General features: G+C 37.3%; 2 long non-coding RNA genes across 2 annotated transcripts in view; one reads left to right on the forward strand and one right to left on the reverse strand.

Annotated features, from left to right (window-relative positions):
- LOC116526018 lies at positions 1–19871 on the forward strand. The gene is made up of 4 exons (XR_004257925.1): positions 1–12; positions 10252–10255; positions 16406–16415; positions 19317–19871. It is a non-coding gene; the product is annotated as an uncharacterized LOC116526018 (long non-coding RNA).
- The window catches only part of LOC116526019, a 9563-nt gene continuing 7436 nt past the window's right edge, over positions 18915–21041 (reverse strand). Inside the window, exon 4 of the long non-coding RNA XR_004257926.1 lies at positions 18915–19373. This is a non-coding gene — a long non-coding RNA (uncharacterized LOC116526019). The remainder of the gene's footprint in view (positions 19374–21041) is intronic.

A 21041-nucleotide genomic window follows, 5' to 3' on the forward strand; every position in this document is an offset into this window, starting at 1 on the left:
AGCTGTTGGGCTGTTAGACCTACACCAGTGGTTTGCCAGGGGCTCTCAGGCCTTTGGTCACAGACTGAAGGCTGCACTGTCAGCTTCTCTACTTTTGAGGTTTTAGGAGTTGGACTGGCTTCCTTGCTCCTCAGCTTGCAGATGGCCTATCACGGGACTTCGCCTTGTGATCCTGTGAGTCAATTCTCCTAATAAGCTCCCCTTCATATATACATCTCTCATATTAGTTCTGTTCCTCTAGAGAACTGACTCATACACTGCTCATAATAGATACTTAATAAGAGCTAGCTGTTGTTTTTATAATTATTACTATGGCTTGGTTATTACTATGTGATTATGCATCCTTGATGCCTACCACATTCTCTTGTGTTTGATGGCCCTGAATCAATGTGAGAGAGAACCCTAGTGGTGGAAAGGTGCCAGCCTCATCTAGATCACACAGAACCACCAGTGTAACAGGGTGCCTTGGCTTCTGTGGGAGGTATACATCAGGATTTACAGACAAACTGCGTCTCTTTAGGGCAAGTCATCAACTGACACAGTACCAGCTGTGTGCTTTGGAGGTATCTGAACCCCCTCTTCACAACATCCTATGAAAAAAGCATGTTGGAGGAGCGTGCAGAGAGAGGGGACTAAGGGACACTAAAGAGACTGTCAAAAGTCAGTGGATAAACTCTTTTTCAAGAAAAATGCCATTTGGTGATTCTTATGTCAAAATATAGAATCATTATCAGTAATATTGTTTTATGATTATTTTCTCGTAAAATGTAGCATGACTATAGAAAAGTGAACTAAACATATTCATGTTTATACATATATGTATATTTTAACAAATGAAATGACTAAGCATCTCACTGCCACTCAGGTGCAGAAATACAACATTGCCAGTGCCCCGGAAGAATCCTTACCAGGCACAGGGAAGTCACTGCCCTCTCAGGCAATTAGATATGCACTCCTTTTTTATTTTATTTTATTTTTTTTTGAGACGGAATCTTGCTCTGTTGCGAGGCTGAAGTGCAGTGGCGCGATCTCGGCTCACTGTAACCTCCGCCTCCTGAGTTCAAAGGATCCTCCTGCCTCAAACTCCTGAGTAGTTGTAACTACAGAGCACACCATCATGCCCAGTTAATTTTTGTAATTTTGGTAGAGATGGGGCTTGGGGTTTCACCATGTTGGACAGGATTGTCTCCATCTCTTGATATCGTAATCCACCCGCCTCAGTCTTTGTTTTGCCTTATTTTGAACTTTATATACAATGTATTTTCTTTTGTGTCTTGATTCTCTTGTTCAACTTATGTTTTTGTTTCTTTCCAAGTTGATGGGTTGACATTTTTTTGTATTTTTAGAGAAGGAGTGTACAAGCCTGAAATGAAATGTATCATACATTCACCATACTGGCACATATATGAGATTTTCTCTATAAATATAGGGATGTATTTATTTTTTCACATTTTTCCATATTTGACTTCATTAGATAATGTCTGTTTCCTGATGTAAAAAAAAATACAGCAACAGTGTATAGTTTCAGTAGTCCACATCTTCAGTAGCATAATGTGTTTTAGACTTTGTAAATATACATGGTCCTTTGAGATATTCATGGTATTTTGGGGCGGTATTATGGTATTAAATTACATTGGTTAATCACATGTTACCAACCTTTCTTCAGATTGCCTTTCTGGCTAAATTCTCAAGCAGTTATTTTGCTCAATATTTTTGTTATGCTTCTTGACTTTTCTTCATTAATTGATTTAAATTAAATCAATTAATTTGATTTGTAGGAGTTCTCTGTAGGATTTGGAAACTAGGTAAATTAGGTATTGTGGATACCATCTTGCACTCAGTAGCTCATCTTTATGTTCCATTCATCTTGTCTTTTGATGAAGAGTTCTTGAATATAATGTAGTTGAATTAATCACTCTATTACTTTAGGGTTCATTCTCTTTGTGCCTTGCATTAAGAAATCCACAATGTCATGAAGCATTTTTCAATATTAATTTCTAAAAGATTATAAACAATTTCCAACACAGAGCAGATTTGAAGTCTCTGCTATACAGTGAGCACCTGTATAGCTTCCATCTTTATTTTACCTTACCATATTACTATATGCCAATTTATTTTTCTATCAATTATTATTCTTTTTGATACATTTCAAAGTACATTGCAGATAGCAGACCTCCCCATAGATCAGCATACATCTTCCCAGAGTCCAATATTTGTTTAGATTTTTCTCTAGCTATATATCTACTTAAATGACATGAACACATCTAATGTGTACATTTATTAAATTCTGAAAAGCATATACACCTCTGAAACCCAAACCTCTATACAAATATAAAATATTACTATGAACTCAGAAAGTAACCTCATGCTCCTTCTGAGCCTATCCTTACACCCACACTTCCAAAAAAATTACTGTTCTGATATCTGTCACCATAAATTAGTTTTGCCTGTTTTACAACTTTACATAAATGAAACTGTTCAGTATGAATATGTACTATTCAGCAAATATTTTTAAAGATTTTATAATCTTCATTTACATTTTATGTGTATTTGTAGTTTGTTCCTTTATATTGTTAATAGCATGCTGTTGTATGAATATGCCACAGTTTACTTTTTCTGACACTAATCAAGCTTTTGCATGGATCTAAATTGCATCTGGTATCATTTTCTTACTGCCTAAAGAACTTTTCTTAACATTTCTTGTAGTACAGATCTACTGGCAATGGAGTCTCTCGCCTTTATTTCACCTTCATGTTTAAAAAATATTCATTCTGGGTATAGATTTCTAGTTTAACAATCTTTACTTTTTTCTGGAACTTCAAATATTCCATTTCGGTTTTTCTCTGGGTTGAATAGTTTCTGGTAAAAAGTCAGGTTATAATTGCTATTTTCACTCTTCTATATGTAATTAGCCTTTTTTTTCTGACTATGATATCTTTATCACATATTTCAAACAATAGTTTATGTGACTTGTGGTTTTCTTTATATTTATTCATCTTTGGCTTTATTGCTATTTTCTGATCTGTGGATTTCAGTTTTCAGCAAATTTTCAAAATTTTGGCCACTAATTTTTCAAATGTTTTTTGGTACTACCTCTTCACTCTGGAACTCCAATTATGAGCATACTTCCCTTGTCCTCTTACCACACACTTTAACATTCTCCAATTTTATATTCTTCATAATTTCTTCTGACATCTGTCATTTCTCTTATCAACACATTCTAGTCAGCTGTCAATCTTTCTACTATTTAATTTTGGATTGACTGAAACTTTTATTTTCGTTTCTAGACATTTTATTTTTTCAAATATGCCTAGTCATCTTATAAAGTTCTATTGCTACAAATATACTCAAGCTTATATTTTTTCCTCTATGCATAATAAACTAGTTGTTATGCAATCTATTCCAAGAAATAGATTTATTTATATTGGTTAATCACATGTTACCAACCATTCTTCAGATTGCCTTTTTGGTTAAATTCCCAAGCAGCTATTTTGCTGATATTTTTGTTATGCTTCTTGACTTTTCTTCATTAACTGATTTAAATTAAATCAATTTAAACCAGAGTCCTTATAAGTCTAGGTTTTCTTTTTATTGCTTCAACAGGTTTTCCCTCTCTGTGCCTCCTTAATTTCTCAATTTGAGTTTATGTTTACTTTTCTCTTCATATTGTTCTTTAAAATTATATATGTGGGTATTTACCAATATCTAGGATAATGGGTTCTGCTTTTACAGGAGATTTGACCTTCCTTCATTCAGGATCTTGGAGTCCGTACTAGTCTATACCCACTTAAAGCAAGTTTACAGGGTGTCAAGTCCATGGATCATGGAGAGGTAGGGTGCTCAAGAGGTATAAATTCATATTGGAATTGAATCTTTGCCACAACTACTGAGTTGGGTTATTTCCTTTGTCTTATTTTACTCTGCTCCTTTAAAATCAAATTATAGTGACTGTCATTGATGTTCTGATCACATCCCGTCAGAACTCCTCATTTCCATTTCTGAAGTGCTTCTTACTGCATGTCCCCTGATATTCCTGGGATCATGGAGGAGTCCTGACGTATTTTCCAGGCAGGCTGGTGATGCTGGGGACATGACAGTGGACAGGCCTGACAACTCCCAATTGATGATGAATGGAAATTGGTAGTGAAAAATAGTCAAATTTCATTGTCCCTCTGAGGCAGGTTCTGTGCCATCTCACAGGGCTCTCCAGCGGGATTGAGCTGCAGCTTCTCTGAGCACTAATCAGTTGCCTAATACAATCTGTTCATCTTCCTCCCTTTCTTAGCTTATATCCACATTCTCTGGAATTGCTTATTGTCAGTTTGGTTTCCCAGGAAACAAAGTCCAAGTCTCTGAGATTTTATATAAAAGAGGTTTATTGAAGGATCTGTAAAGGCAGATTAAACAGAATTGAGGAGACAGAAAAACTAAACCACAATGCAGTTTCAGCAGAAGCCTCAACTGACCCCACTTCAGGGTCAGGGAGCTTCAGGATAGGAATGACCTTCAGAGATTTCTCACCTTCAGACAAAAAGGCCAGGTCTGTAGATACCCTGCACAAACGAGTCAATGGATATGGCTGATAACAGGGAAAGGGTGACCATGGATAAGGAGCTCTCTTCAGCAGAGGGCAACTTCTGGAGAGGTATTCACCTGACAGCCAGCTGCAACCCACACTCTCACAGATGTAGGGGAATGAGTGTGCCTTTCATGAAGGCGAAATATAAGCTGCAAAATACAGCATCCACCAAGGCTGCCAATAAACTCTTTGTACTCAAATCTGCCTCTGTGATGGTTAATTTTTTATGTCAACTTTATTGGGCCATGCGGTGCTCATATTAAACATTGTTTATGAGTGAGTCCGTGAAGGTGTTTCTGGGTAAGATTACCATTTGAAGCAGTGGGCAGTAAAGTAAATCACCCTACCCGATGTTGAGGACTTAAATAGGACAAAAGTCAGAAATAGAAGAAATCTGTCCCTTTTTGTCCCTGCCTCCCTGCTTGAGCTGGGACACCATTTGTCAGTTTCTCCTGCCTTTGTACTGGCATTTATACCTTCGGCTTCCCTGCTTCTCAAGCCTTCAGAATTGGACTGAATTATAGCACTGGTTTTTCTGGGTCTTCAGTTTGCAGAAGGTAGATCACTGGACTTCCCAGCATTTGTAATCACATGAGACAATTTCTTATCATCAATACATATTGAGATAGAGAGATAGATGTTTCATGGATAGACAGATAGATAGATAATCTCTCATTGGTTCTGCTTCTCTTGGATTGCTGACTAATACAGTCTCTAAAGTCAGCTGTATGAAACTCAACCTAAGACACAAAACAGCCATTTCCCTGCTGTTCCCTGTGGTAGTGAGGTGGAGTTGTAAATCTAATTCACTTCTCCTCTGACAGGGATACCTTTTGGGATCTGAGATTAATGCAGAGCATTCCCCCATTTGACTCCTCTCCTGGTGAGTCCATGGGCCCCAAATCACTGAGCTCCACAAATACCCTCAGGGCTAAAGTGGCTCTATCCCTTCGGTGCTCTGGTGCACACTCTCTTATTTCCTCTTAGATGTTGGCCAGGGAGCTCGTCACTTTCTTGCCAGCTCTTTACTATGTCTAAGGAGTTTCAGGCATTTTCTTTGAAGGTTTGATCAGAATATTCGAATTTGACATTACTAGAAGTAAGAATCTCTGATAAAAATCTTAAATAGGCCATTTGGCATTGAAAAGTGCTACATACCACTCCATTCTTTTCAAAGCAGATCTCTACAGGCTTAAAGAAATAACCCTGCCTCTCTTGACCTAGTGTCAAGAAATTGAATGATTTCTACCCTTATCACTTGATACCACCAGGAAAAAATGATTAGCTGTTTGAACAAAGGGCCCACAGGCCCATGTAAGTTCCAGCTGTTTGTAACTCATCAGATTCATCTTTGTGGAGATTATTACAAAGGTTTAGAATATATGTCCTACGTATTTTTCTGTGGCAGATGCCTCAGAAACAACAATGTCCTAAGCTTGAATCTGAACAACTGTAACTCAGAGTAGAAAATCATACTACTGATATCTTATTTTTAAGAATTAAAGGCGATTTAAAAGAAAACAAAAGTGAAATTACCAATTGTATTATCAGTTCGTCTATAAATTTAATTAAAAGTGTTACCCACTGTGTTGTGGAGTTCTGCATTTTTTCGAGTAATCCCTGGCTGTATTTTTCTATTGCTGTCTGACCATCTCTGCATCTTTCTCTCTCCATACTCCTTTGGTGTAGCACAAACACAAATGACAACACACACTGAAAAATCTCTTGGTATTTGAATAAATGAATATATCATCATGAAAATGTAGCTTGAAAAATATTGGAAAAGGGGGTGTGAAAAACAAACAAAAATAATTAGGAAGATATAATGGCAGATAAGTGATTTTTTATTTCCCTATTTTCTAGCCCATATTTTTCCTTTAAATTTTAGTGCTAATGAACCTGAACTGAAAATAAACTGAAATGATTTAAAATAATAAAAATTTACAACTTGTTTATTTGTATTTTTGTTTCTATGATTTTTATTTTATTTTATTTTATTTTATTTTATTTTATTTTATTTTATTTTGAGACAGAGTCTTGCTCTGTCACCCAGGCTGGAGTGCAGCGGCATGATCTCAGCTCACTGCAACTTCCACCTCCCAGGTTCAAGTGATTCTCCTGCCTGTGCAGTGGCACAATCTTGGCTCACTGCAACCTTTGCTTCCCAGGTTCAAGTGATTCCCCTGCCTCAGCCTCCCAAATAGCTGGGATTACAGGCATATGCCACCAAGCCCAGCTAATTTTTTTGTACTTTTAGTGGAGACAAGGTTTCACTATGTTAGTCAGGCTGGTCTCGAACTCGTGACCTCGTGATCCACCCGCCTTGGCCTCCCAAAGTGCTGGGATTACAGGCGTGAGCCACCGCGCCCAGCCTGTTTCTATGATTTTAATCATTTATTAAATTAAAGTACTTATTTAATAATACTTTGGGAAAATTTTTTCAGAGTAATAGTTTTAGTTTTATTATTTAAGTCAAGAATAAGGTGTGTACTCTATTAAACACTACTTGATGGATTTTTCAAAAATGTTTCTATCAGAGTAATACGGAAATAGGATGACTTTTTATTGTAACACAACCTTCTTTCACAGAGTCGTTGTTATTGTGTTCATAAGAGCTTTCCTTTCTGAGCCCTCATTATGCACTGGTGTGTTTTACATTCAGTCTTGATGCTCATGACTTTGAGGTACTGACCAGTGGCGGTGCGCCTGCACTTGAGGAGGGGTGTAGAGTGAACAGCATGTGTTGCAAATTAGAAGAAAATCACAAAAACTTTTGGACACTGATGTATTCACTTATCAGTACTCATGAATGAAAGGATGCTTGTCAGAGGACAGGTGGGTTTCTTCAGGAGGCGGTCCCAAACACACACAGTCACACACACACACACACACACACACACACACACACACAGTCTTTTACATTGCAGTTTCCCAAAACAGTCCCAAACGGGACTCTGTCTGGCCTCTGCAGGCTTCCCTGCCACCAATGGCAGTTTCACATCCAACTCTCCCCTTATTGCCAAAATCTCCCTGCCTCAGGACTGACTGAATTTAACAGCATCTTTCTGCCTCACAGAAAATGTATGTATTCTTGTCAAATGGGGAGAAGGGCCAGCCCCACCCTGATCCTTTTCTCCTCTTTCTCCATGCCTCTCACCTCCAGCATTCTTCAGGCAAAGAGTCTCTGCATCCTCTATGGGCCTCACTTTTAAGGGAACAAATAAAGGCCTTCTCAGAAACCTTTCACCTTCACCTCACCATGATTTTCCACAACTTAAAATACCTCCAGCCAGGACATCTCTGTGAATATCCTCTTAAAGTCCCTCCAACTAACTGGCCTGGGGATCACGCTCTCTACTCCCTGACAGTGGGAGGAGAGAAATTGCCCCAGTACTTCAACTGGGTTGACCTCCTAGACACGTTTCCAAATTCTCTAGTCTTCTCTCTTGTTCTATTGAGATGGGAGGTGGAGGGTCAGAGTAAACACTGGAGAGGCTTCTAGGCTCCTGCTCAGCTTAATCTTTAGAATAAGGAAGGATTCAACTACCACCTAGTTATCACCTAGATATCAACAATCATATCTTCAGCTTTGCAACTTTTGCTGAAACTCCAAGGCAATAGGAAAAGTCTCATTTAACAACCGAAGTAAGAATTATTATCCCATTTTATACCTACAAAAACTGACCTTCAAGAGGTGAGACAGCATTTCAGGGATTCTTGACTATCAGTAATCTAATTTGTCTCCATTTAACATCACATTTCAGTAAGAACAGACTGGATACAGCAAGCATTCATGAATAAAAATTTGTTGAAAGTTGGCATTGTCTTTGTTCTAAGTAGGCACTGTACAAAATGTTGATGAATTGACTACTTATAATTTGCTTCTCTGCAAGTATTTTTCTAAACTATGACCCTTCCATGGATTTTTAAAAGAGGAAGATCTTTATATGGCATACTTAAGGATTGAACATTTTCTTTCATCAATAGGATCCCATTAGGATTCTTCCCCAACAGCCTGCCACCATCTTCTCAGACTTATATTGCTGGTATGGAATAGCAGAGCAAACCCTTTTTCTCACAACCTTAGAACTAATTCAAATTCAGTGAAACTCTCCAAATTGAAATCCTGAGCTTGCCTGACCTATTTAATGATTATTCTTTCCAACAGCATGTGAGCTCTGAAAATGCAGAGTCAAAGCCAGAGTCAGGCCAACTTTCCCCTGCATTTCTACCAGTTCCATTTAACAGAAAGTGGCAGGACAAAGCCCTCTGTAAATGAGGTTCTGAATTGCCATCAGTTTCTGAGAATGAAGGACATGTTTATTGGTCTCTGGCTATATGCGACTAAACATGGAAAAAAATAAGATAAAACCTTAATACAGGAGAAGCCACCTTGGTGAACTGAATGAAGGTAATTGCACAAAAGCCAGGAGAAAGAAATGTGTAAGGAACACATCGTAGCATAATTCAGCCAAGGTCACCAGCATATTCATAGTGAAGAAATCACATCACAGGGCAACTCTACTCCATTCATAGAGCAATCAAAACATTGTCTATTTCCTCTGTGCCAAAGAGCCCCACTCCCTGTGAGTTTCAGATGCAGCAGGCTGCCAGTTTGGAAGTAGCTGCTGGGACAATGGAAAGCTGCCAAAAGAACTATGTGGAATTGTCATAGTCAGATACACAATAGTCAAATAACTTTTTAAAGGCAAATTTAGTCTTTGCATGTTTATTTCAACAGTTATAAAATTAATTATAAAATTATTATAGCTTATCATGTACAAGGCTATGAGCTCATACTTTGAGATAAACCAAGATAATTAAGATATGTTTCCTTCTGTCTTACAATAGAGATGAGATCATGATAACACCATAATGCATGCAACCTGTTATGATGCTCTCAGGTAGCTACTCTGTTGATATATTTGATTTGAGGAGACATTTCCCTTTCTCAGCAGTCCTGGAAATATCTCAAATCCAAGACCGTATATAGACGTTGAGACCTTCTAGATGATTCATTGTAAATTCTCTTTCACCTCTGCTGCTGCCAGTGATATTTTCCCACCTTTCTAGGCTGTAAAATCTTGAAGCCTCTAGAGACTCGCTCACCTGGCATAATTCATAAAATGCTTTGAATTTTAATTGCCAGAATTTCCACAGACGTGAGGTTGATATCATGTTCTTGGTTGCATTATGGGTGATCACTTTCCCTTTTCTCAAAACTACTATCATTGTTCCTACCTAAATTCACTTTTTCCTCCAGAAGGGAATTTTCTGGAGTAGAGAGAAATATGGAGAACCTAATCCTTTCCATTATTTGGCTAGAGAACTTACTATTTTCCCAGCTTTCCTCCAGAAGATTCTCAGCTCTAAGCTACCCAGTGCTAATGCATTGCCTTATTAGAGTCTATAACAGTAGAAAGACATTTTAAATGTTGCATATGTTACATCATGTCATTTTTATACCTCTCTTGGGGAGGTATTTCTGCCCTTTTTGACAAATGAGAAAAGAGAAATTCAGATATAAGAAACTGTGTAGGCTCATGGAAGTTAATAATTAGTATAGGTAAGAATAAGGCCATGCTTTCTGACATATAACTCATGCTACAATATAGAAGAACTTAGAAAGAGATCTACTGCCTGTCAAAGCATTTGATGATGGACCCCTAGAGAATAGTAAGCTAAACCTAAAGAAGGAAGTGAGACTCGGATGGAAGGGGCTTGATCACTGGATGGGATGAAAGCAGATAATGCAGCCCAGGTCAGTCTCAGAAATCGGTCATCTCCTTATGCCAAACTCCAGGAGCTGCTTTCTAAACTCTAGTGAGAAAAATGGGCTAAAAAATCTAAATCAAGAAGCATGTTCCTCTTATGAGACTTCAGGGTACAGGCCTATGTATAAACATGTCAAACAAATCAGTAATAAAGGCAGCCTTCTCATCACCCAGTTCAGCTTCATCTTCAAGAGGTGGGTATCGAGACCAAGACTGTGCTGTTTTGACACTCTCTCCAAAATTTGATGTGTCTTTAGTGGCGTTGGTTGTGGTGTCAGAAAAAGCAGGCCTAGGGCCATGATAGGAGAATTAATTCATGATTACACTGGGAACTTCATCAGATCTGTCCATGAGTATCCTTAAAGCTTGCCCTGGGGACTCACAAAGATAAATGCAGATATTGCACAAAGCTTGGAGACTCAGCAAGTTCTAGTGAAAATAAGTGTCAAAATTATAAGAGTTCTCGTTAATTTGGCTTAATTTTAACCCCTAATATTATGTGGTCTGAAGTATGAAGTATGAAAAGGTTCAAAGAATTACGGGGATGCATAGTGCTCAAGAAAAATACAATCATCACGTCATCAGCACCATCAACAGCAATAGAAAGTCTTGCAAATGAGAGGGTTATGAATATTTTTATAATTTAATATTTTGGTGTATACATTGAAGAATAAAAGTAAAGTACACATTTAGTGCAGTAAAGTTTATCATGCCCTTGATTCTCCCCTTTTTTAAAAATACCCTTTCCCCTGTACCCTAGATTATCTCAGCATAGAGTGTTTCTACATGTCAATGGTCTTCAGTGCTTGCCAAATGCAATTCTTTGTAGTTCTGCTCTGGATATGACCTCCACAAATTGATAAACTCAAAGCACAGTCTAGAAGAATAATTTCTATGTTGTCAGAAAGCAAAACTTTCCCTTTAACAGACTTCAAAGGAAAACCTTGGTGCACTCGGAGAACATCTTGCTTCATGCAGGTTGGTACCAAAGTCCATTTCCACACAATCTCTGACTTTTAGCAATTTAGTCAGAAATAAAAGACTCAAAGCACACTACTCCAAGTGCAAGTGTGCCTGGCCACATCCTAATGACAGTGGTGGGGGAAAATGCTCACTTAAATAACTCGCCAGGAAGAAAACAATGCTCATGTAATTAATAAAAGTTACTCTGCAGAGAATGGATGAATTTGCTCTGATCTTGACAGCCATAGTTTATTACAGAAGAATCCCTAGCTGCTCTGGGATCTCTTTTCAGCTATTTTCATATCAGGAATAGCTATCAGAAACTAAGATATATAATCATATCCTTGTATTGCTTGTTTTTAATAAATCTATTGCACCAGGGACAAAGTCAGTTTTTGTTATCTACCTAAACTTCCCCAGTAAGAAGTTTTATAGCTTCCATTGCAAAGGGACCAAAATATGGAACGACTGTCAAAATATGGAATAAATGCCTATATATGGCCAACCGCCTACATGTATCAGCAGTGGAAGCATTTGCATGTTTAAAAAAATAAAGCATGTTTAACTGTTAACAGTGTAGTAAAATTTGTTGTGGAAAATGTGACAATATATAAAAGAAGAATGAAGTTGAGAATCATCTATTATTTTGGCATCTAGAAAAGTGACAACCATTCTGGTGTATTTCATAGAAGACTTTGCTGTATGTACCTTTTTTACATAGTTGCAATCATGTCAACAACAACAATTGTTAGGTTTTTACCTGGAGGAACTGATGTAGTTAATACAAGGTAAAAAGCACTCATAATTGAGACACACGGAACTCAGATTAACATAGCTAACATATTTTAGTCAATCAGTAATATGTTCTTAAATAAATAAAACATTCCAAATATCATTAATGATTTCAATAAAATTAATTATCTACTATGTCACCAGGCATTGTAGTGGGTTCATTTATTACCTAATGGAATGTTTTATGATTCCTAATGGAATGTGTTTGTTATTCTGAGCTTTCAGATCAATATCTGGAACTGATTGTGTTAACCTTTGTGGTCCAATCATAATATGTGTATTCATTGTGTTCATCTTCTAGTTTGGGAACAGTTAAAAATGGAGCATTTGATTTGGCCAATCCTCACTCTATCTCCTTTTGAGCCACAGGATGTCAGTTTAAAAACCCAAAGAAGTAATCTTCGGTGAAGACACTCCAAAATATGACTACATATATGTATACATATTTAAATTTCTAAGAGTTGCCTATATATATATTCTATTAACATATATTATGCTATATAATATGTAAGTTATGCATATGCATTATATATGAATTGCATGTAATATATTCATACATATTACATAATATATGATAAATACATATGTATTTATAAAATATATAATAAATAAATAATACAATACACAGATATGTATTTAAAAGACATATTGATTACATATAGTATATATTTATATGTAATATATACATTCGAAACTTCTAGAAATTGAGGAGAAACAGAAGAACAACACAACAGGAAAAAAATAGACAAAGGATATAAAAAGACAAATCACACATAAAACAGATTACAAATAGCATTTAAACATTTGTGAAGATGTGCAACCTCCCTCATAATAAAATGAACAAAAATTAACTATGGTAATAACCATTTCCTAGCTATCAAATTGGGGAAAATACAGAAGTCTGAAAATAATGCCGTTGAAGAGACACTTGCAATTTCTGGAAGAAGTGGAAAATGGTTTGATACCTATGGAGGAAAATTTGACAGTACCTAATAACATTACAAATTTTTAAATTTTTAAACCTGACAATCAAACTTCTAGAAATGCACACTACAGATATTCCTGAATAAGTAAGAAACTTCATATGTACCAGGTTATTCATTGTGGTATCATCTGTTAGCTCAACGTTCAGCAAAAGAAAACTGAGTAAACTATGGTACATCCCTGCAGTCAAAGATAATATAGTTTTTAAAAAGAATAAGGATGTTCTCTGTGTATTATGATAAAGAGAGAATATATTGTTATTCTAAAATATACTGAAGAAAAGTGCAAAATGCATCATAGCATATATTGTATGTTGATTTCTTTAGTAAAATAAGGCAGTTATTTGTTCTTACAAACAAACTATGGAAAGGTAAGTATGACATAAGAAAATATTTACCTATAAACGGTTGTGGGGAAAAACAAAGGAAGAGGCACTAAAAGAAGCAAGATTTTCTAGGAGTCTCTTTATATTATTGTTAACTTTTGAATCATGTAAATACATTACCGATTATTTAGTAAGAAATCTCTGATATTGAAAACAAATTAAGTGGGCAATAACTCTAACTGAATATTGCATTAGTAATAAAAGTCCACAGATTTTCTTTCAAGTGACTTTAAAATACATATTTTTGACTATAAATATAGGCTTTGTGAGATGCATTCAAAAGACAAAAAGAACTACACAGATATTTTAAATTATATTTGATAATTTAGTCTTTTTAAGCTTCTTATTTTGTGATAATTGTAGATTCACCTGCAGTTTGTAAGAAATAATACAGATTCATCCTTCACTCAGCTTTCCCCAGTGGTAATATTTTACGTAACTATAGTATAATGTCACAAGCAGAAAACTGATATTGACAATCTATTGACTGTGTTCAGATCTCATCAGTTTTACATACATTTGTATGTGTGTGTGTATGATTTATTCTATGTGATTTTATGACATGTATACATTTATGTAACCACCATTACAGCCAAGATGCAGAAGAGTTTCACCACAAGGATCACAGTTATTTTCCTTCCTTACCTGGCATCTACTAAAAGTATAAATAAAAATAAACAAAAACCCAAAGAAGTTTTTGTTTCCCCCAAAAAAAGGAAGAAGTAAGAAGTTCTTAGACAGCAGAACTGTTTTAAGCATGATGTGATTGCCCAGTTCATAGGGACTAATACCAAAAGCCTGGAAGACAATACAAAGGAGGCCGACATCTATGACTTATGCCAGAATCCCAAACACTGCTAAAAAGGAGGAATAACTTTACAGTGGGGAAACCTCACAAACACTCCTGTGGCCAGGTGACCAGGACTAACAACAACAGTGGAAAACCATGTTGATGGTATGTTCCCTTGACATGATATGAAGAAAACAGAACTTACATCTGTGATCTTTCTCAAAACTCAGAATTCAGTCCCATCATGAGATAAACATTAGGAAAATCTCAATTAAGAGACACTACAAAATACTTGACCCCGACTGCCCAAAACTGGCAAAGTCATCAAAAAACAAGGAAACTCTGGAAAACTGCCACAGATGAGAAGAGCCTAGGGAGATAGGACGATTGATGAAATGTAATTTCCAGGATCAAATCCTGGGAGACAAAAATAACACTAGGGTGAGAAACTTAGGAAACCTGAATAACTAAGGAAACCTATGAACTTTAGCTTAATAAAAATCTAGAACAGGAGTAACCAATCTTTTGACTTCTCTGGGATACACTGGAAGAAGAATAGTCTTGGGCCACACATAAAATTAACACTAATGATCTCTGATGAGCTAAAAAATATTCACACACAAAAAAAATCATAATGTTTTAAGAAAGTTTAGGAATTTGTGTTAGGCTGCATTCAAAGGTGTGCTGGGTCACATGTAACCTGCATGCTACGGATTGGGCAAGTTTGGTCTGGAAGATTTTTCTCTGAAAGCAATTTTCAAAAAGCATGTGCCTCTCTAGTAAGTTCTAAACAGGAAATGGGGCTGTACCCCTCAAATTAGCCTATTTACATTATTCATGGAGTAACAGGAATTGCCACTTTCCAATAACTAGATGTCACTTTGTCAAATGAGGGCACCAGGAAAAGAGGAGCTGGGATCTGAGAAGTGACCGGTTTTTTCCTTTGCACAAAGGGAAGAAAAGAAAAACTCTTATGGTTACAAGAAAAACTTTTGTGAGATAAAAGGCAAATTCAGGGGGAACACTGGCCAGGTAAAGGGAAGCCAGGAAACTCCAGTTGTGCTACACATGGTGACATCAAAAGCAGGCACAAACTGAAGGTCAAAGAGAAAATGTGACCTAAGAAAGGAACTGTCATCAGTGCCAGAGATTCAGCATCTTATGTGCAGGACACAAGAGACAGGAGGTCAACAAGGGCAACTAGAGCAGGTAGAGAGAGAGTAAGAAACTTGGCAAGGGGACATAGGTTGGGATGTGAGCCACAGATAAAGCAGGACTCTTGAGATCTCATTGCTATTGGAAACCCAGTAGCTGGGAGACCCAGATTGGTACTGGCTGACTTAAAGCTCAGGATGGGAACGGAGAGGGCAGGAGACATTATGATGCCAGAATATGAAATATGAATATCACATACCTTTTCATCATTTAGCCCATAACTGCTAGCGGCACAAATGAAGATTTAGGGAAAGACAGTGAGAACCATTGTTTGGTTCTAATTTAGTGACTATTACTCAACTGTTGCAGGCCTGAGTGTACACAGACTACACGATTGTAATCTTACCTTTCACACTCATATGCATACATGCCACCTACCCTCAATGTCTGATGTGTGGAATTTGAAGACAAAACAATTTAGAAGCTAAGATTTTATTCAAGAAATGAGGCTTTGGCTAGGTGTGGTGACTCACACCTGTAATTCCAGTACTTTGGGAGGCCAAGTTGGGTGGATCACTTGAGGTCAGGAGTTTGAGACCATCATGGCCAATGTAGTGAAATCCCATCTCTATTAAAAACACAAAACTGAGCCAGGTGTGATGATGTGCACCTGTAGTCATAGCTACTCAGGAGGCTGAGGCAAAAAAATCGCTGGAACCCAGGAGGCAGAGGCTTCAGTGAGTCAAAATCATGCCATTGCACTCCAGCCTGGGAGACAGAGAGAGACTCAGTCTCAAAAAAAAAAAAAAAAAGAAAAAAAGAAAGAAAAGAAAAAAAAAAGAAGCTTGGAGTGACATTAGCTCTTTGAAGTTTGTCTTCTCCCTTCCTATTACAATCATAAAATTTGTATGGTTCATTCTCACTTATTTATGACTTCTAGAGTTACTCACTCACCATCTGTAATACCTAGTGTATTGATGAAGGCAAGAGATGGTAGAAGATACAGAGTAATTTTTGATAGGTTGGTCTAATGTAATATAAAATTGATAGTAAATTCACAATGGAAAATAGGTTGGGTCCAATCAATGGGTAGTGGCTCCCTGGAAATCTGTGTGTGGAAGATCTGTAAAGTGATATCAATCTCTGGTGGAAAATGTGGCTGCTGTCAAGTGGCCGTGCCTGCTGCATGTGCGAGACGGACAGACAGAAGCTCTTGTCACAATCCCCCGTCGGTGTCTTTACACTTGGTGACGTAAGAGCAACTTTTGAGATTCATGCTCTTCATCTCTGTCTACCTAAAACTAAATTGTCATTTTTCTCCAGTTTAGATCACCATTTATATAAGGATTCACCAAATTTAGAATCCGGAACATTCCTAATACACCATGGTGTCGTAGGACAAGTCGTATGTCATGAAACAACATGTAGGAGCCACATACAGTAACAAGTTAGACTATCCCTTGGTAGAACAAACAACATGTTCTTTCCCTCCCAGTTAATGTCACATCCTAAAGATGTTGCTCAACTGTACAGTACAGCATGAAACAGTCATGACTAATCCAAAGGTTTATTTGTACACACTGAATATTCTTTTCACTTTGCATTACAGCTGCAGGGGAGGAAAAAGAAAGGCAAAACACATCCCTGGATCTGCTAGCTTTTAATCCAATTTGTCATATCTGATTGGCTTAATTGGTACACTACCAATTATGGCACATCCACATCTGTCATCCTCCCCCCTCCACCCCAATTTCCCTCAACTGTTAAAAATATTGTATGAGTATTAATTAGATAATGGATTAATTCAATTTGGATGAAGTAAATTTGCTACCTAATGACACAGCGGAAGTAATGAGGCTTCAAATCAAAACACCCAACACCAGGAAAATCTATGCAGCTAATTGAGTGTTCCCTGTTGTGGAACACCCACTGTAGTTTCAATTCATTCTTTCACCAAAACTTTGCAGATTGCCTTTGATCTACCAAAAACAGTTCTCTGTAGATCTATCTGTTTTACAAATTTAACAAGGATCTCCACTAAACAATCCATGACTAATTAAGGTCATCTATAAATTATTTAAATAGGCACCTGCATTTAAAAAAGAAAAGACACACCATTGACAAAGCCAGGTTTCAAACCACAATTAATATACATTCCTTAAGACAATTCAGCCTGGTTTTACGCCCAGTTAGTAAGTGTCTGAAGCAAGAATGTCTGTTACTTCAAAACTGTCTATGCCATTTTGGTTCCTTCTTTCATCGCACCTGCATATTGTTGGTATTTATCCAGGTTCCAGGATGACACATGCTTTTAAGCTTGGACTGAGAATATTCTTGTGCAACTACCAATATGACAAATTTTAGACAAATATCTGTCACCTCAACTACTGAAAATTCATAAAGTACAGAGTCTTTCGAGTCAAATTATTTCAACGCACATTCTGTTATATTGCAAGTTTAACATGCCTGCTAATACTAAATTTTATTTTTCTAGTTAAGACTATGAATCATAGGGCAGTTAAATTTTTGGGGGGGATGTATCTTCTAAATTGAATAAAATTGCATTAAAATACCCTGTTATTACCTCCAAATTATCACTCTGTAACAATATCAAACAACCTGTATTCCCTCATATTGCCATAGTTCAAGAATTTAACATTTAGGGGTTTCTTTCTGGTCTAAAAGGAACACTGCTAGGTTCTATGGCGATTCAAGGGAAATAATATATGGCCTGAAATTCAGGTGTGGTGACTCATGCCTATAATTTCAACACTTTGGGAGGCTGAGGCAGGAGGATCACTTGAGACCAGGAGTTTGAGGCTGGAGAGAGCTATGATCACGCCACTGCACTCCAGCCTAGGTGACAAAGCAAAACCCTTCTCTAAAGAAAATAAATAAATAAATACAAAATAATAAGTAATGCAGGGCCTTTTGTTGTGCTGATAATCCACTGGAAAACATAATTACCCAGGTATAAAGTTTTACCAACTACAAAAGTGTTATGAAAGATACTGGATTATTTCTCACAAGGACTCGTTAAAATTTAGTCTAAAGAGTAATCCCTTTGGGTGCTTCTTACTAATGCAGCATCTAGATGCACGCAAAATCTATATTATAGATTTGGATGCTGCCATCAATCTTCTTAAAGCCCACCAAATCCAAATGAAGATCATAATAATGTCTGATCTGGGTCACTGATTGCTGTCCTCTTCTATGACGTATGAATAAAATGTCACTAGGAGAGTCTGCTATTTTTATTAATCTGTGTCATTCAACCCAAGTAAAACAATTTTCATAATATACTGACTGATACCACTTGAAGACTGATTCTTTAGCCATTTTCACCCCCAAAAATGTTCCCCCAAAATTTTGCTTCCTTAAGCACACTTCTGGTAGAAGTAATAAGCTGCCATCAGACCAAGGAATCTGTATACTTAATAAATTCTTCCTCCCCAGCCTTTTCAGGTGAGTCTAGAAAACTGAGATAAAAAGATCAGCAAAACCATTATGGACATGTAGAAAATTTCAAGTGAAGAAATTTATGGACGTGGGACCATGCAAGATATATTCTGAAATTGCTGGAGTATAACTCAAAGACTGTATAGTAAACTAGAAATAGAAAGACAAGTCGTGGACTAAGAACAGATGATCTTGGACGCATGCCTATAGGTTGGGCATTTAGAAACTGTGATATTTTGAGCAGGTGAATGACAAGATCAAAAGTACACCTTAGGAAGCACCAATCTTTGGATTGGTGAGGCAAGAAGGGAAATGAAAAGAGTAGTTTACAGAACAATTATAACTGCCTTTACAATTAGTAAGGGTAGTGAGTGGTACAGGATGAGGATGACGGAGAAATATTTAATAGATGCGGTCTGTCCCATGATAATAAAGGGTATTCAACTGGTTGACCTCCAATTCATGTGAGTATAAATAGGTCAGCTACTAGGACTCAGAATAAGCATTGACTTAAGGGTTGGAATGTTATATTTTGTTGTTTAGGTATGTGAAGTATAGGAATAATTGCTAGGATGAGAAGGGAGAATATGAAGGTTGGAACACCCTAAGGTACTACAAATGCTTATTTGTACACACTACATTTTCCCACAAAACCACATCCAAAAGCTCCCCACATGTATATAATTGTATATAAGCATGAAGTAAACTCTCTTCACTCAATTACAGCACATTCCCCCATAAAAGGACTATCCAATCCTTTCCCACACGACTATTGCCCCATATTAAAAATCCTTATTATTACTTAGCTTAAAATTCTTACATATTACATATCTTAAAAATCCTTAATATCACATAAGGAGAGAGCACTCATCTAGAGTTAGGGAGGAGGGAAAGCAGGAGGCAGTTCTACAAGACAACGGTCCTAGTGACGTTCCCCTGGTCTTCAAGAAGAACCTTCACATTCCCTACAGATAGCGGCCTTGGCAGAAAGGTACCACTTCAAAAGTATGCCATCAATCTAGGGGCCATTTTTACCACTTTTGTTTTTAAGATTTGCTGTTTCTCTTTATCTTAAGGTTGGATCTTTGCTCAGGGTGTTGGAGTTCTCTTACGGAAGTCTTAATGAGAAAAGTGGCAGATATTTACATTCCAGTACACAAACAAATGCTTCAAGAAGAGCTCATTTATCCAGTTTTGATTGTCAGGCAAAGAACAGGATTTGCCTTCCAATAGCTGTTGCAGACTGCTCATCACACTTAAGCTTAGGACAGAGACATTTTCTGAAATGCCATGGAGGACAGACTGAAAATGCCTTAATCATATTTGGTTCCATTGGACCACTCGAAATTACTTTGCAGCATTTATTTTTAATGTCACATTTTCATAAGATGTTTCTTACTAGAAAGAACTCTCAAACAGAAGTTGGAATATGTTGGTCCTAATCCCCCATCACTCTGATTCAGCACACTACATTAAATATGTGCCAGGACCTGTTCAAAGTGCCAGGGAAGAGGACAAATAAAACAGATGTTGCCGTTGGGAAGCTTACAGTCTGGAATGGGAGACAGACATACATGAAGATGGAATTGGAATGTGATGCTCTGAGTCCTGGGGCAGAAGTTGGCACGTGGTGTTCTGAGAGCACAGATGAAGAGCTGAACACCTTCACTGCAGGCTTCCAGAGAGGATGGTGGCTAAACAGGCTGAAATGAAGGCGATGAAGAACAAAGCAGTGGGTGGAGGGTGTTCCCTGCAAGGACATCAATCAACAGAGCTGTCAAGCAGTCTAGTGTATGCACTGGAAATGCAAATGATGTTATTGCTCTAGGATCAGCACGACCTTTTGCCAGCAGTGATCTTGAATAAAACCACAAACACAGGAAAAAGTGGGAACATCGAGCATCTTTAGTGTCCTGCTCAGGGCCTTTGCACTTATGCTGGGGACACAGGAAACCACTGAAAGATTTTAAGCAGGGAAGTCACCAGTACGATTTGTGTTTTGGATGTATCACTATGACAGCAAAGTGAGAATCCACATATACAAGTGGACAATAGCTAAACCCTGTACAAAACTAGAACTCCAACCTGTAACCTGCAGCAACCTGTATATTAAACCAACATCTTATGTACAATAATTAACCCAGTGAGCCAGCCTGCTGA

The sequence above is a fragment of the Sapajus apella genome, unplaced genomic scaffold (genome assembly GCF_009761245.1).
Source record: "Sapajus apella isolate SASKATOON/1434 unplaced genomic scaffold, GSC_monkey_1.0 scaffold49, whole genome shotgun sequence".
In the NCBI taxonomy this organism is placed as follows: Eukaryota; Metazoa; Chordata; class Mammalia; order Primates; family Cebidae; genus Sapajus; species Sapajus apella.